Source organism: Thamnophis sirtalis, unplaced genomic scaffold (genome assembly GCF_051295495.1).
Source record: "Thamnophis sirtalis isolate CommonGarterSnake01/CBP01778 unplaced genomic scaffold, rThaSir2_p1.2 scaffold_8, whole genome shotgun sequence".
In the NCBI taxonomy this organism is placed as follows: Eukaryota; Metazoa; Chordata; class Lepidosauria; order Squamata; family Natricidae; genus Thamnophis; species Thamnophis sirtalis.
In genome coordinates this window covers 38,737,493-38,752,282 of record NW_028261388.1, presented here as the reverse complement: position 1 = coordinate 38,752,282, position 14,790 = coordinate 38,737,493, and the positions used below count along the sequence as shown (strand labels likewise).

Sequence of the window (14,790 nt, the reverse complement as noted above, 5' to 3'; positions counted from 1 at the left end):
TTAAAAACACATGTCTATTTTTGTAAATTTAAATGGTAATAATGGCTTTGGTTAAAAAAAACCAACTGATGCTTATTTATATAATTTTACATAATCATTGAAATTACATTCTCTCACCACTTGAGTTGTGGACAATGGAACTTTTCTAAAAGTGATTTCATAAGGAGTGCATTATGTTTCTAGTTTTGTCATTGTTGCTTGCCCCTTAGATGATAAATGTAACAATGAGTTGTCAAAGAACACTTCCAGGTTGTTTGCTCATCTCTTTATCTGTGTGCACAAAGATACTGCAATAAGATATTCTTATGTCACTGCCTTTGTCTCATCTACAGCCCATGTTGGAGGCAGCTCACTTTCATCTTTAGAGATTTTAGTCTAAATGTAATATTTTCCTCCTTCTCTTGACCCAAGGCAAGCCATGGATTATAATTGACCATTTCATCAATGGTGCAGGTAATAATATACTCATAGTCAGGGATTTACCAGCTCCCATTGGCCACTCTTGGCTGCTGTAGCATGTCTTCTGCCCTTTGATCACTGCCTTCAATTGCATTTCAGATTAGGCTGCTGGACAGATTGAACACCTGGTCTATATGCAATGCCTGCCTGATTGGTGTTTTCTAAGTGGTTGTTGGTATTACGCATATTCCACACAACCTGGGAATACCACTCTTTAAAAGGGGTGGTGGTCTCTTGGATATATGTGTGTGCACATTAGCAAAGTGGAATTTGACTTTGAGTTGCAGCGTCTAATCTAGTGAACAAATCATTCTGTTTCCAATCAACCTTATTCCCTCAATTGCTTATTCTCGTATTCTAGGCAGGAAAATATCTACAATCTCTAAAGTTATTTGTCTTCACATTAAAATCCATTAGTTAATTCCTTCAGCCTCTTAACATCTTAAACTCCAGAGGATAAACAAAAAGAGTAAATATATGCTTAAATGCAGAGGAGACCCACTGGACTCTTCACCCACACCTTATGGACTGTTCATGATTTGTCATTATCTGTTTTTGTTGTGTTTTTTCAAGAGATTGCAGCTTCTTGAGGTTGAAATTTACCAGGTAACCTTTTCCCACACCGTCTAATATCACTTCTCAGGCTACTTATAATCTGTTCTGGGATAGATGGGCTAACTTTAAACACCTGAAAAACAAGTGCCCAAATGAAAGCATGGTTTGACAGATAGTTAAAGTTACTACTCTAATCATCTGTCAAAATCTGCCTCCCACTCCAGCCTTTCCCCCATTAAAGGTAATGCTTTTCCCACTGGCAAGTAGAAGGAGAATTGAAGCAAAGGGATTACAGCCATGATTTTCCTCAGCCATTTCTTTAAATTCAGACTATCCTAGCTTCTTGAGGGAGAGCAGGGATCAGCAGTATGTTGCACAATGTTTTTGGTTATAGGCATTTTGTAACTCTTCATATTCTCTTTATTCTTATGACAAACAGTTTTGTGATTCTAAAACTTCGGCTTGGTATTGTTTTTATTTTGCATGCAATTTGTAAAGAATCAGGAAAAGTAAAATATAATAGAAATATATAACTGAAATTTCTACATTTTAAATTGAAAGTGGTGAGAAGAATTTCCAAATAACGTACAGAGATTATATCCGAATAAAATATGAAAAGGATTAGAATGCTTCGATTCAAATATCGAAAGGAACAAGTTAACACGAAATAATGTTCACCCAGCGGTAGCATAAGGCATGTGGGAAGAAAATTGCAGTAACTAAGAATTCCCTACAGCTGGGGACTCTGTTCCCAGGCAATGTGGGAGCTATGAGGTCAGGAAGAACTCAATTCAAAACTAAAGCTGGTGCATACGGACAAGAGAGCACCTCTCCGCGATTCAACCAGAGCAAAGCGTATTTGTAATTTGAACAAACTTTTCATGAGTTCACCTAACTGGCTTGTCTTTGCGTCTCTTACTGCTTTGAGTACAGTCGCAAAACAGGCAGAAAAAGTCGCTTTGTAGCTGGTTGGATTTACTTCGGTCCGCGGGGACATCCCATATTCCGCCCACTCGCCCTCACACGCATAGCGGACGTCTCGATTTCGTCCAGCAAACGGAGCCGGGAGGCGTGGGGGTGACGGAACGGCGAGTGGGGGGGGGAGTGGAGAGAAGCGGTGATGCGCACCGGCCGCGTCGGGCAAAAAGGGAGAGGGAGAGCGGCACCCAGTCGGCGCCTGCGCAAAAAGGAATGCGAGCAGGGAGGGGGCAGCCAAGGAGCAAACAAGCAAGGGAGGGTTTATCGGGCGGCCGATTTTGATTAAAATATTCAAAATGGCGGACGGAGGAGCAGCGAGTCAAGATGAGAGTTCGGCGGCGGCGGTGGCGGCAGGTAATCATTACTGCATTTTACATATTCATATTCATACTCGTACACGCGCCCCCCCGCCGCCCGCCTTCCTCGCTTAGCATAATTTATTAGTACTCAGAATTATTATAATTAACGACACAGGAGGGAGCTGTGGGGGTGGGGGGGTAGCCGCCGTGCAGACACAAGAGACACAAGGCACGCATAGACATACACACGCGCGCGCGGGCACGGGGGGCAACGGGCAGGATCCCCCACCCTCGCTCCTGGAGCCCAACTCGGACAGCTAGGCCGACCGTTGCCGCCGCTACCCAAAGCTGCTTTGCATATTCATCTACTGTATAATAGTAGGCTCTCAGACAAGGGGGGCGGCGCAGCAACGGCCGGAGGAGGGGGACGTGTAAGAGAAGAGCCAACAGGAGGGCGCTCAATCTTGCCGCATCTAGTCTGGGGTGGGGGGACCCCAATGGATCTGCGTCCGCGTCCCCTCAGAGGTCGCGCTGGCTTAGGGGAAGGCAGGGAAAAGTGCATTTTTTTAAAAAGGGGGTATTTCTGCGTCTCCTGCCCTTCTCCCGCAAGCAGCCTAATTTCCCCAAAGGCCGAGGCCTACGCGCCGAGGGGAGTTTGGGGGTTGCCCTCGGGTGGGCATCTTTGGCCTAAGTCCTAAGAGAAACCTCCAAGGCGCGCGCGGGCTGCTCCAGACGTATTTGCTCTCCCATCAGTAAAGTGTAGGGAGGGGTGGGTGGGTGGGGGGTGTTCATATAACCTCCTTTCTTGGGAGGAGGTAGGGCTGCGTTTAGGAAATGCACTGGGTCGATTTTGTCCGCTTGCCCGACAGGACTTGGATTGGCCTGCCAAATCTCCCCCCTCAGAGATGGAGGGAGAGCGTGTGGAATGGGGGTGGTGGTGGTGTCTTTCCTTGGTTTGTGGGCCAGCGAGGCGGGGGGGGGGCGAGACTAGAGAGGTCAACAATGCTTCCTCGTTTCCCATGTTTTTGGCAAAGTCAGGGTTTCTGGGGTGACAGGTTGAACGCGCCTCTTCTTTTCAAATTATTTCCTCTTCAAACTCCCCCCCCCCTTGCTCTCGTTCTCATTTGAATAATGTCTAATTCGGGGAGGTTTATATTATTGAAATGGCCGCCCGACTTTCCCCGCCTCTCATGTTTAGTAATTCAGGCCTTTAATAACAGCCACTCAGAGCCCAATGCCGTGTTTATATTTTACATTCGCCCCATGTGCTTTTGTGGTTCAATATGATTCTTCTTTCTCGCTCTCTTGCCTTTTTACGTTTTCTTGGCAAACGAATAGGGCCCTGAGATCAATCCCAGGCTGTGTGGGAAGGGAGGGAAGAAAGCTAGGCCCGGGTTCCTTTGGCAGGCGTTTAGGCCTTGCTTTCTGCTGCTTGATTTATTTACTAATAACTAAAATGTCCCCCTCCCGGCCTCGATGGTGAAAATAAAATCCTCCTGGGGCATGGGCAACATCAGATCTGCTCTGAGCTTTGCCACTTTAAAAAAAAAATCTGCCTCAGATAAGGGACTTGTTTTTAATTTACTGACCACAACAGGACTTTCTAAAACTGCCCCTTCCAATTCAGTATGTGTGAGGTCTTTCTTTGTCCTTATTAGCCATGTTTTTAAATGGTGAAAAGAACAGTTTGTCTTTCACATTTTTGAAGTGTGAAATCTGCAATAAGCTTAACAACTCAGCTCAACAGATTAAATACAAAATTGTTAAATATAGAGGTAGAATTGGTAATAGTTTTAATCTGAATTACAAATAATGTGCAATAGTAAAGGTAATGTAAATCACAATATTCATCTTGAAAAAGATAATCAGTACTGTCATATTTAATTGTTAATATTGTCCTTTTTTGAAGCTTTTAGATAACAAGTGTAAAGTAAAAAATATTATTGAGAAATGGGCACTAAATGCAAGGAAAGGAATCTTAAGTTTGTTATGATTTGATAAAGGTAAAATTGGAAACATTCTTGTTCTTTTTAGAACAAATACTAACAATATATTGTGTAAAACACAATACCCAGTAAAACACAGCTCTAATTGTTAAGATAACTTTATAAATGTAATATTACTACACTTGATTGATTGATGTAGTGAGTATTTTCTTCAGTTTATGCAGAATGATATCTGACAGTATATTTTACAGAATCTGTTTGAGTCTTACAAAATAATCATTGAGGCATGATGCTAAATTAATTGACCTTATGTCCCTTGGTCTTAGAGATATTAAGTGGAAGCATCATTAGGGGTATTGTGTAAGTTGTAATCAAAATTCACTTACTTCTATTTATAGCAGCAATGTGCAGCTGATTGGGTACAAATATAATATGATTGCATTACAACTATTGTAAGTTTAAAGCATATGCTCCACCACTTTTTAAAATGTCAAGTTGGTGTCATCAGTGACGAGATAGTCACGTGACTATAGCAATGTCCTATAGTCATGTGATTGCCATTGCAATCTTTTTTGCCAGCTTCAGACAAACAAGGTCAGTGGGGAAACTGGTTCCTATCTCAGTTGCCATGGTTAATGGAGGGCAAGCAAAAAATGTTTATGCCAAAATTAACATAGAATTATGTCATAAAAACATCTCTCTTAAATATTTGTATTCTTGTATGTAATGTAAATACATAAGGGAACGATGTTATGTATGTTTTGTTGTAATCCTCAGCTATTCCAGTGCTAGGCATACTAATTACAATTTATTTTGTATTTCTGTTAGAAGTGTCATTAGAAATGCATGTTCTGAATACTGTCCAGTATAGTGCCGAAGATATAGATACTTTTGGCACTATTCTTGGGATCTGAAGGATAGGAAAACTACAATTGCATATGATCTGCAAGAATGGGCTCTGTTTAGATCTCTTGGGGGAGATCATCAGGGACTACTGAGGTGGGCTTTCTCAATTGCTGTCTCCTTTAGACTGCATTTCCCCCCAATATCTGTATGGATTTACATGTATTGGAACTTATGAAGAATATAAAAAAGTGATTATTTCAACAAGACATGGAGTGGATATGTTAGAAATTACGGTATTTTCTTTTGGTAACATTTGTTTAATGGCGATTTTATTGATTCTTGAAGTGTGAACAGATGTATGATTTTGTTGCTTCTTGTGGTGTTAATCTTACTTACAGTTGTAATGTATGTAGACTACAGGTAGTTCTCAATTTATGGCATTTGTTCAGCAACTTTTGATATTAAAATAGCACTGAATGAAAGGACTTAAAACACATGCCCAAAGTTACAACTGTTGCAGTGCCCCCACAATCATATGATTCAAATTCAGGCATTTGGAAGCCTGCTCACGCATACTCACCTTTGCTTCTATCTTTTTGCTTCTGCTGCTGAGGAGGCTGGTTTAATGAAATGCATAAATGAGCTTGAGAAAGGGGGAAAGAGATGTTTCCTAGGAAGCTTCTCTTCTCCACTGTTCTTAAGGTCATTCAGACAGTCCATTACAGCAGGCTCAGCCCACCTGAAAGTTCTTATGGGGCTGGGAGAAAAAAAAGATACAAAGTAGTTTAAAGGATCCATAGTGTACCAGTCCCCTGTTTGTGCTGTGTGTCTGGCCCATTTGGGGCTGACTTCACATGGCGAAAAACGGGGGGGGGGGACCTTTAAGCTGCTTTGGGTCCCCCCCCCCCTGTTTCTCTTTCATGATACATAGTCAGCTCTAAACATCCAGGGGCACAGTTCATTCACAGTTTTCACCATGTGAAGCCAGGCCTATGTAGTCATAATGGGCATGTCTCATTGGCAGCAGAAGCAAGAAGGCAAAAAAGGTAAGATGGGGCAACAGATTGAGGTCCTGGATGAGGAGGGTGACCATAACTGGATTGAGGTGGCTTCAGCCTTCCAGGTTCACCACAGTTCTGAGATTGCTTGCCACTCTGTAAGGTAAGGTGCAGAGCAGCCAAAGGGCAATAATATGAAAGAGATAGGCAAATGTGGAGAGTTGGTGGTAGTCCCTTGATTTAGGTCAGAGCTGGGAAGACCAAGCCCAGAATGATTTGGATTGTGGTGGATACTTCCTGTTTTTTTAAAAAAAATCTTTTTATTTTGTTATTGGTGACTCTTAAAAGAGCCTTTGGGGTGGCGAAGGAGACTTCATCTCAAGCAAGATGGAGCTGGGGCCAATGGAGGGGAAGGACACAGTCCCTATGGCCCTTGAGGAACAACCTGGGCATGAGGACAAGGCAGTCCCCGGTCCCTCAGGTTTCAGAAGAGTAGGCAGGGAGGAAAAGAGAGTGCATGCTGACAAAGGAAGGGGGGAGGAGATGGAAAGGGCAGGCAGCGGAACAGAGGAGGGGCAGTGCTCCAGAGATGAGCAAATGCTTCCCCCATCTGATCCCTGAGTGCGGAGAATGCAGAGGTAGCGTCAGCACAGGATGACCTGATTACTTGGGAGAAGGGGACCCTACCCCTTCTCCAGAAGATCACTTGTAGAGTAACATTTAAGGAGATGCCTTGGAGAGGCGTTTTTGTTGGAAACAAGTGTTGTATTTCGCAACAACACACTCAATGGCTCCAAGAAGAGGTTTACTCCGGAATCTTTGCTGGTGTGGACTGAGGTTTGATACTTTGCTTTGACATTCATCGTGAACTTTGCCAAGTTTTAGAGTCTGTCTTGTCCCCCGGAGCAATGCTGCTGTGGACTTTCACTCCTGGGAAATTACACAAAGTGTGTACGGGCATGTATATTCGAGTCTTGCTCTTGGGCTGTAAGGGTAGCCTGGGGGCAGAGACCTTGGAGAATGGACCAGGAATTGCGGGATAGTGGGGGATGGTGGTTGAATAAATGCTGTCAAGCTTCTGCATAGATGTGTTGCTTGCGTGCCAACTCTGGATCATAACACATCCCCATGATTATGTGATCAAAATTCAGATGCTTGGCAAGTGGTTCATGCTTATGACTGTTGCTATGTACCAAGGTCATGTGATCAACTGTGATCTTCAGACAAGCAAAATCAATGGGGAGCGAGATTCACTTAATAGCTAGGTTACTAACTTATCATTTGCAATAATTCAGTTAACAGTTATGCAAGGAAGATTGTGAAATGGGGCAAAACTCACTTAACAGATGTCTCACTTAACAACATAAATTTTGGGCTGAACTGTGGTCTTAAGATGAGGACTACCTGTATTTCATTTTTATCGCTAACATTTGTTAATTTTGCTGATTTTCAGTTTTCAGAAGACTGTTCAATCAGTTAATGGGTGACTGAAGTAATATGAAAAAGTGGCTGGGCAGCTTGACTAGAAATCAAATATATGGTTAAACTTGGAATGCTCCATACTTGGAATGGAAAGATAAAAGGCAGGGGTGAATGAGAAATGATGCTTGCTAGGTTAGAATATTCATAAAATATTATTGCATAATAGAATGATGACAATATGTAGAAGTGTCACAGGTGTATCTTTAGAAAGAACAACAAGTGGAAGAATAGACAGCATGACTAGAATGAAAAATAAAAATGATGGTGTACGTTGATGAAATGACGTTTGAAATACACTGATATTGTGATCGAAGTGTTGAGGATAAAATGACAGTGTACAGAATAGAATACCAGTTTGCCACATAAGACTGACAGTGTCTCCTATGACATAGCATAATCCCATGGGTATTTCAAAAGGAGTACAGTGACAATTGGTTCCTTGCTCTTTCATCTATCTCCCTTTAACTCGCTGTGAGAATAGTTGCTGTCTTCTGCAAGCTTCTTTTTTTAATGACAGTTCTTAGCATTTGTTTTCCACGTCTTGCCTTATTTAATTTAAACACTTTTTAATGTCTGCTCTTCTCATCTATTCTCTTTTCTGCAGCATACTCCAGTTTATGCTGACTCTTATGGCTCTGACTTAAGTGTTTCCATCTTTGTTGGCTTATTCACTTTATATCCCCTAAAAATGTCCTCTACATTTTTATTCAGAAATAATTCGCTATGAGAAAAATGCCTCTACACAGTCCTAATAAAATCTACCCAAAAATATAGCTTGCATTATATCTATAAATGTTCTGTTTTTTCATTCTTTTCCGTTTTTAGGCTTCACTAACTTTTATATATTTTTCTGCTTTTGGTATCCACCATCGTCTTATCTCTCCTCTTTGTTCTTTGCCCTGAATAAATGTCTTTCATATTTCTGATATCCTCATCCTTTTAAAACAACCAATTCTTACATGTATTTTTAAAAATGTATGTCTATTTCAGTTACAGAGCTATATGTTATAATAATTTAAAATCTTTCTTTTGATATGAGAGACAGAATAGATCTATTTTAATAGCATTTCTGCTACTGCTCAGTAACAAAAAATGTCATTTTTACCTGGTACAAAAGAAACATCTACTGATGTTTTCAGTAGAAGTCTTTCAGAATAAAGATACAAAGGAATCAAAGTTTGCATCAAGAGAAAGAATCAGAGAAGGATGGTAGGATAATGAGATAATCAAATTCAGAACAGTTCTTCCCATATTTAGAATTTGATAGGCCCAAGTAAGTTGATGATAACTTTCAGTTTAATTTTTGAAAACTTAGGATCCCATTTTTTCTAATGCATAAAAGGAACTATGCAACTATTATCCAGCAAAATTATAAAAACATGACAATTATTATTTCAAATTTTGCTGAAAACATGTATTTCCTGATAAACACATGCCAGTTTTCTCTGTTTGAAGTTGCATTGACTTCAAAGACAATGCAGAATAAAATGTGCAGGATATTTAGTTGATGCTGTGTTCCAGTTCTGAAATGTACTGCCTTTTTATTGCATGGCAGAAATGGAAATTTTGCATAGGACTGTGCTGTATACAGAAATAGCAAATTTTGAAAAAATTATAAAATGGTATTTCCTTTTTTAAAAAAATGTAATATAGTTTGTAAAGCCAGTTAGACATATTTTAATAGGAAACAGTAAAAGAAATTAATACTTTATTCAACTATGGTTTCTAATTATTTCAACAGTTTACAAACCATAAAGCTGGAGTGTGTGTATAAGGGTAATAAATTAGGTTGGAGAGGGGCAACCAGTAGTTTGCAAGCAGTCACTTAATGTCCAACCCCAACAACATCCCAAGGTTATACTGCTGAAATTTAGTCATTATCAAATGCTTTTTAATTACAAAATTATTTTTAAAATGGATAAAACAATGTATGAAATGGATCTGGTACAAATCTGCAGTACTAATAAACTCTGCCTCTTAATACCTCCATAATCCAAAATAATAAATTAAGTGTCTATGTCCTAGGTGAACCAAAACAATTTTTTAAAAAAATGATTTGATTAGTGGCTAAAATACTTGCCTGGCTTATTGACAAACGTAGCCAATAATGTCTGGCTTTGTGGCACTTCTTCCTGTAAAGGTCTATCTTTTTCTCCAAATTCAGTTTCATACAATATTGCAATATTGTTCAGAAAATAAATAAATAAATATTTAAAGAAGTGCTTCTGATCTTTGCAAGAAGCACAGCAAATTTTATGTTTCCCCCTGTATTGAAATTATATAATAATAACACTTCTTCCCACAATTCCTTTCTTCCATTCACAAATAAGAAAATTATTGTCATTTCTGTTCAGGTATTGACACAATGTCCATAAAAGGTTTCCAACATTTTTATTTTGTTTCTAATCAAACAATTCAATGTCATATTCCTTTGATTTGGTTCTAAAATCTTGATGTTTTTAGTTCATCGATTTTTTGTTATGGGATTGAATTTCCATTCAAGTTTTCTTCTTTCCACTAAAATATTTATTTAAGACTAGAAACTCTGTTTTGAAAAATCTATTATTAATAAGCCTTTGCCAGGTCATTCTTCTATCTCATAATCCACAATTTCTGTATTTTCTAGTGTTTCTATATCAGCTGTAATTTGTTTCACCTCTTTATCCTGCTGGCCTGTAAATTCTTCCACTTTATCTTTCTCATCTTTTGTTTCCTCTTTAGGATCTTTTTCAAGAAATATATTGGTGGAGGCAGTAATTATTGCTGTCAGTCAATATGTTTCTCTTGAAATTCTTGAAATATGTGTTCATCTTTTTTGTCTTTTTAAGACACTTTTTTAATATCTTTGTTGTGGTTTTTATTTTTTGTCTTTTTTATTTAAATATTTTGGCATTTATATTTTAACTCTTTGAATTAGCTAAATTATATATGGTGAAAAAAGCCTTTGAAATGTCTCATATATCATAACTTATCTCTTATTTTCTAAGTTTCACTCTTTCTCCTTCAAATCCAACATTTTCTTTAAAAAAATGTTTGTCTTTTTCCTGTCTGAAACTCAGTCCCCTATAATATCATTTCTATAGAAATTCAGATTTCTTCATTTCTTAGTACTCAAATTTCAACCAGTTACCTCTTTTATGATAGAATAAACAATTTATATTCCCATGAATAGTCTTGTCTAGTCTAGCTTAGTCTAGTCTTTCATTTATGAAAAATAATAAGGTCCCCCAACTCACACTCAGTGATTCCAGGTAACTTACAAAGATAAAAATTCAGTATAAAAATAATAAAAAGCTATAAGCCTTCACCCCATCCGATGACAACAATCAATCATATAATGATGGCCTCCATCCCACCGTACAGTCCCCAGGCTAATTGAAAAAATCAGGTCTTCAGGACCTTACAATAAAATATGGACCAATGTTATTTCTGCAGAGATGGTGTTCCACAGAGAGGGAGCTACCATAGCTACAGCCCTTCTTGGTCTCACACTAGAGGAACCTTTTTAGGAGAGGGGACCTTTAGCACTTCCTGCTTCCCCAATCTGAAGTGTCAGGTAGATGTGACGAGAAAAAATACCAAGTCATGTAAAGCTTTAAAGGTGAAAATCAGCACCTTGAATAGGATCTGGAAGCAAATCAGCAGTTAATGCAGCTCCCGCAAGAGAGATAACACACGTAGACCTGAACAAAACCATGCGGGCCACCGCATTTTGAACCAATTGAAACTTCCATATACTTTTCAAGGGCAGCGCTATGTAATTGCAATAGTGAAAATGGGAGGTGACTAGAATGTGAGTGACTATGAACAGGGATTGTTGGTCCAGGATGAGGCTAGATTTCTCACTTCCGATCAACACTAACTGAGAATGACCATAAAGGAAGGAAATGAATCAGAACAACCCAATCCTAATCCCCAAAGCAACCCCAGAAAGATACTATGGTTAATTACGGCTGCTAAGAGGTCATGTAGAATGAAAATTAAAGTACTACCCCATCCTGCTCTTGCCAGAGATTAACAAAAAGCATGATCAATGCTTCTATCCAATGTCCAGACCTAAACCCTGACTGGAAAGAGTCTAGGTAATCCATTTTATCCAGGAACCTCTGGAGCCACACAGCCACTTTCTCAACAAACTTCTTAATGGAGATGGCAGTTTAGAAACATGAAACACAAACAAATCTTCCCCAGAAAAGGAAGATTGGAGACAGGATGAAAATTATCCAATAGGGTTGAATCTCACAATGGCTTCTTATGAAAAGGGCAACCACCACCTCCTTAAATGCTGGGGCACCACCCCCTCCCATAGGGAAGCATTAATCATCATCAGAACCCACCCGCATGTCAGTTCTGGGATACTTACACAAGCTAGCAGGGGCATGGATTTAAAACACAGTTGCACACATACTCCCAAGGTCAATTTCCTCAGTAGCAACAGGGTCAAACTGTTCCCAGATAATTGGGCAAGAAGCTACCCCAGGTGCCTCCACTAGATCAGCAATCACACCAACACCTAAATGGGAACAAATTCAAGTGATTTTGTCAGTCAGGAAATCAGATTCCTCAACGCACTCTTTCATGTAGACTTCTGTATCCTCCTTCCCCAGGAGGAGATTAAAGAGGGTTGCTGGCCGATTATCTGCAGATGCTATTTGTGTGGAAAAGTACTTACAGTTCGCCGCCCGAATCACCATGAGGTAGGCTTTAATAGCAGCTCTTACCTGTGTTTAATTGAATTAATTTCTTGTCTTCCACCATCCGCACTCTAGACATCCCTTCTTCTGTTTTCATTAATTAATTTTAAAATTCAAAAACCTTAGCAAAAGTTATTTTAAAAATTTAGCAAAAATTCCAATATTCCATTTTTTTTTCTTGTTCCTTAATTCATTTAAAATTTTCTTGAATTAAATTCTTATTTAGCTTTTTGGCCTTTATTTTATATTTTTTTTCTCTAAATTTCTTTTTCTTCTATTTAGGAATGAACTTTTATTCACCAGGTAGTTTTTTAAACATTATTTAGACTACTTCTTTTAACTTGGAAATAATTGTAAATCCAAAAGTATTTAGAAAGTGAGATTGACGAAGTATGCTAATCCAAAAATATCTTTCCTATCTGTTTGTCTGGTCGTCCGTCCATCCATCCATCCATCCATCCATCCATCCATCCATCCATCCATCCATCCATCCATCCATCCATCCATCCATCCATCTATCTATCTATCTATCTATCTATCTATCTAAGAATCTCCTTTATGGAGTCTTAGCTCGCCATTGCCCTACCTGAAAGTCCTACACAATGTAAGACTTGCATTTGGTGTCTCTCAATATTTGCAACTTCTAAAATATATTTTCATATTTTACCTACATTTTTATTTGGTTTGAGGGATCATAATCTACATTGCATGGTAATGGATTGCTTGTGTCAGATTGATTGCCTGACACAAGCATTCATTATGCATTTACAAAAGCATGCTGGATTTGATCACAAGGGTTTTAAACTGAACCTTGTAAAAAGGTTGGAGGGGAAATCTAGAATTAAAAATTTAAGGACTTATGCATTAACAAAAGTAAATTAAGAGACAAATTGAGAGGGCATCTTCAACATGAGACTAGACAAAGCTATGTCAGAACCATGCAGCTAAAGAGTCTTTCATTTAGCATTTTCTAGCCTCAGTGGAAATGTTCTCACTACAATATTTAAGTCTGTACCTGATTGTCTTTAACTATTGCCAACATCCTGCAACTACCGGTAAACTGCTCATAATTTTTTTTGGTAGTAATTTCTTGTGTCTCACCTTGCCTGGTGATCCTGGTTCATCCTTTGGACTTCCCTGTGGCAATTTTTTTGAATACAAGAAAATGGTTTTACTGACTGTCTTGGCTATCAATCTTGTTTGTATTTGTGTTGTGGACATGTTCATTCTACTATGCTGTGTATCCTGTATTTACAAAGCAACCTAGATAAAACATCTATAAATTAATGCTCAAGAGTATAAAAATTAACAAGATAAGTCTGAAGTATTAAAAGAAGGTACATATAATTTAATAGATCTACTTCTTATGAAATGGCTTTTATATTTTTAATACTGTATAGCAGATGAGTATAACATTAAAATGAGCAAAAACATTAAAATCATTTTGTGATTTGATGTTATAGAAATGTATTGCATTAAATATCCATAACTGTATAGAAAATAAATTTATTTGAGAATATTGTCAAGAGCAATATTCTGGATTAAAATACATGGAGGACAAATAAGAGCAGTACTATATGATATTGACATACATCCAACTAAGATGATATGAATGATAGTTTTCAGAAGCAAATTGCTAGTATTTTAAAGAAGCATATAGTAAAGCTATCATTAATCCAACTATTTGGAGAAAGTTACCAACATAATCTTTCCAGAACTTCTTCATTTCTTTGGAATACGGTTTATACTTTCAGATAGAAACACAAAGGGATCAGCTATCCTAATTAAACCTACCGTATTCTTCAGCGTATAAGATGCTTCCAAGTATAAGACACACCTAGCTTTTGGGGAGGAAAACAGGGAAAACAAATCTGCCTCTGCATCCTAGCAATTTTCCTCTTTGCAGCAAACAGTACAGACGATATACGCTATTTGTGGTGTTATATTTCAAACTATACTTGTACAGATGCTGTTAAAATTGATGTGGCTTTCTGGAAGTATACACTATTCTCTGCTATTTAAAAGACCATACAATAGCATTTGACCTCTTCAAATCAAGCATTTATTTTAAAAAGCTTCTTCATTTTGTTAAATTGTCTAGAACAGCGGTTCTCAACCTGTGGGTCGTGACCCCTTTGGGGGTTGAATGACCTTTTCACAGGGGTTGCCGAGGAGCCTCCCGCAGAGAGGCTGGCAAGAAGCCGGCCCGAAGGTAAGGAGCAGCTCGGGTTCCCTGTGCAGCAGAAGGAGGGGTGCCAGAAGACTGGCAGGCTTCCCAGCAGGCCAGTCCGGCCGGCTTCCCATACGCGCATTTTTCAGCAATTGTTCCTGCCCGGGAGCTCCTACAGGGCGCAGGAAGAAGAGAAAGGGAGAGGAAAAATAAGGGAAAAACAGAAATGAGAGGGAGGGGGAGAGAAGACAGAGAGACCCTATTCCCACAGAAAACACTGAGGCATGTCTGGAGGGGATGTCATGTGACTGGGTGGGAGTGATGTTGAGTTGGCCACACACACCCAGGTTTTGTGGCTCCCAG

The 14,790-nt window shown here is 39.1% G+C and overlaps 1 protein-coding gene across 1 annotated transcript in view; it reads left to right on the top strand.

Moving 5' to 3' along the window:
- The first annotated feature begins 2,301 nt into the window (after positions 1-2,301).
- The window catches only part of POU2F1 (POU class 2 homeobox 1), a 113,963-nt gene continuing 101,474 nt past the window's right edge, over positions 2,302-14,790 (top strand). Inside the window, exon 1 of the mRNA XM_087721480.1 lies at positions 2,302-2,346. The gene's annotated coding sequence lies outside the window, so the exon portion shown is untranslated. The remainder of the gene's footprint in view (positions 2,347-14,790) is intronic.